At 39.7% G+C, this 3,240-nt stretch overlaps 1 long non-coding RNA gene across 1 annotated transcript; it reads right to left on the reverse strand.

Moving 5' to 3' along the window:
- Positions 1-2,164, reverse strand: LOC146645997 (uncharacterized). Its single transcript, XR_014908727.1, has 5 exons — positions 1,729-2,164; positions 1,071-1,241; positions 731-825; positions 510-625; positions 1-367 (listed from the first exon to the last, which is right to left on the reverse strand). It is a non-coding gene; the product is annotated as an uncharacterized LOC146645997 (long non-coding RNA).
- Between the last annotated feature and the right edge of the window lie 1,076 nt (positions 2,165-3,240).

Raw genomic sequence — 3,240 nt, forward strand, 5'->3', positions numbered from 1 at the left:
TTAAGGATTATTTTCTTAAATGCAGTTAGAGTGTGTCTGGTAAAGATGGAAACATACAGAATGTAAACTGTGTGAGTTTGTGAACTTTGTTAGTAACAAATGAGGTTAAAAACCCAAAACAGACAAAACACAGAAAGAGGCTCTCACTATTCGTTCATAATTAGAAAGAAACATTCTGGTCGTGGATTTTTACAGTCTTAGTTCCGCTCGCTGTCATCATTATAATCATCATGATCAATGGCGAGGTCCTGAGGTGGGCGGGGCTGTCTCTGGTGATGTCACCATGAAGGAACAGCATCTGGCACGTGTTGGTGAAACATCTCAGTACGCTGGTGTAGTTTCCTCTCCAGCTGTTTGACATGTGACACTTGAACATTAAGGGGAAGAAGAAGAAACAGTGTTAGGTCAGGTGACCACATGGTTTCTAAAGTAACTGACAGGAAGTAACCAGGCCGTTAGAAATGGATGGCATGTGTTTAGAGTTACTGGAGTTGGGTAACTCTACTTACCAAAAGCAGAAGCACACAGATGAAGGATCAGATGCTGAATGTTGCAGGAACATGCTCATGTGTGGTGGTCATTCAGTGCTGCAGGTTAGACAGTCCAAGACTGATATGCTGCCCATCTGAGAGTTTGAAAACACACATGCAAAGATTTATTTTGTGTTACAGTCAAAGTTGGATGTTCATTTTTGTCCTTTAAAAATGTTTGTGTATTTGAAAGCACTAACATTTAAGGATGACTTGGATCGTCTCCTTTAAAGGGGAGACAAGTGTGTCCACGGATCCACATCACTTTACCTGGATGATGACTCCTCCCCCCTCACTCTGAAACACTCCTAATATAACCAAGCAAATAAATAATATTGAAGATTTACTTACATCATTACAAAAACATCAAAAACATCTCCTTTGATTCTATTTCTCCATTCCTGCTGAACATCAGGCAACAAATATCTCAATAAATCACAGTAAAATGTAAAGCACATATTTTCTTTGTCTAACCTCTGCAGAGCCTCTGTCAAGAAAAACATATCTGTAAGCATAAAACAAATATACATTTCATAACACGTCACTGGACAAACCTCGGTCAGTTGATTTCCTCTGTGCAGTGCAGATGAGCATCAGTCAGCAAGTCAAGGTGGTGAGATGGACTGGTGTCCTTTGTGACTCTGCTGGTTCTTCTGAGGAAACACCACCGTCTCTCCACACCGTCACCATCTGTGAGCACAAACTGCTGCTCTGCCAGCATGTAGGACATCACATATCACACACAGGGGTGAAGAAACATCAGAGCTCAACTTTGGATACTTTAGATCTAAACAGATCAAAGTAGCTCTTAGTTTCAGCAATCAGTGAGCAGACAAACATGATACCAAACTGATTCTGTATGAATACAATATGGTATTTTCAATACAGGTGTCAAATTAATTTATTAAAACTAATACAGATATATGTATATATATATTTTTTGATAAATTAGTTTGCTAAATTATAAGAATATATATATATTTTTTTCATTTAACAATTGCAACTGAAAGAAATTAAATATTGAACAAAAATATATTGTCACATTCTGAGCATGCTCAGCACGCTGACAGACTTGAAGTTGCTACAGATTTTAAGAAGGGATAATTATAGGGAAAAAACTTCTCTTTTTCATCCGTTTAATCAAACATTTGATGCCTCAGCTGTCTCAGTCCTGTAGCGTTCTGCAACTACAACTAACCTGAGGCTTGGATTTGGCTGCAGGTGCCCCTGTACATCCTTCTCAGCAGCACACATGTGGGTACCATTTAATCCCACTTCTTCCTGAGCTTTGCTTCATCACAAGACCAAAGGTGGCATCCCGTGTCAGTCTTATCATCATCCAGAAGAAACATTTGAAGAAACATCATGGAGAAGAAACATTTACGCGCCTCCTGGTTTTGTTTTCTGATCCTGCAAAAAGACTGAGGACAACAAAGCCCAGAGAACACGAGATACACAACATCCAACATTCAGACTCAACAGCCTCCATAAATGAAGAGCACCAGGTTGGTTCAGTTATAGTAGATATAAGCATACTTCACATTACTGGGTATGAATAATAATGAGGAGGCAAACTTTGAAGATGCAGAGCATGATGTCCCATCATCAGACTGTAAACAAACATCCACCAGGCTTCTTTGTTGGATCTCCTATCAGGGATCAGTAGAGTGTATTAACCTGTGGTATAAGCAGCAGTCACTGAAATATTACTCTTTCAGATAAGAAATCTAGCACATAAAAGCCAGGGTGGGAGGGATCTCTGCAAACTGACTTACCTCTGCAAGTGTGAAGCTCAACAAAAATCTGACTCTCCAGTCACTGACAAACAAAAACTCCAGCTGGGAGATAGAAAACGCTGTCTGGGTCCTGCTGGATGTTGCTGGTCAGAGTTCCACATTAGCAGAGTGCTTCTTGGTCCCACTGACCCATGTGGACAGTGACTGTGGAGAACTGTTCTGGAAAACAGAGAAGAGAATTAAAATAACAAAAAGCCAAACAGGATTTCCACAAAGACTCTCTTGGAATCAGCAATCAAAAAAAAAAACACTGGTTCATATTTCAATTAAATATGAACAGGTTCCTTAAATGTACGCAGTTCAGATCTGATTTAATTTAATTTCCTTCACACAGCACATTCGTCCAGGCTGACAGGTAAACATAGAATTAATCTCAGGTAACATGACTCATAGTAGAGATTCAGTAAGAAAGATTGCAGGCTCTAATATTATTACCACACAATCCAAGGACACACCAACAGCTCAGATTTGTAGAACTATTTAAACAAATGTCTTCTGAATATTCAATTCAGGTTCACAGTGGGAGGGTGGGGGGTGTCGTGGAATTTTTTAAATAAAGTCTGCAACACAGAAAGAGCTGTGATCAAGCTATTTATTACTGCGCCAACACACATCAAACATCACAGTTCAGTCATGTCAGCGCTGCCACAGAGGTCGTGCTCCTGCTCCTTTATGCATTCCAAGGAAGAGGAAGTTAAACTGATCACACCACACTTCACGTGTCTTGCTATGAAACCTAACGTATCAATGGTTAAGCTGTTTTGTGCCCTTGGCCTTATCAGCACCTGTAAAGGGAGTTGTTTTCTCAAACTGCTGACGCTGAAGTAAGTTCATCTAGTTTTAGAAACTTTCACTGAACAGTAACAGTGTCACAACTAAGCACATGCATAAGCACTTAAATACTTTAAATGAGA

The sequence above is a fragment of the Rhamphochromis longiceps genome, linkage group LG19, assembly GCF_057381845.1.
Source record: "Rhamphochromis longiceps isolate RC_006_pf linkage group LG19, R_longiceps_female_GT1.1, whole genome shotgun sequence".
NCBI classification, from domain to species: Eukaryota; Metazoa; Chordata; class Actinopteri; order Cichliformes; family Cichlidae; genus Rhamphochromis; species Rhamphochromis longiceps.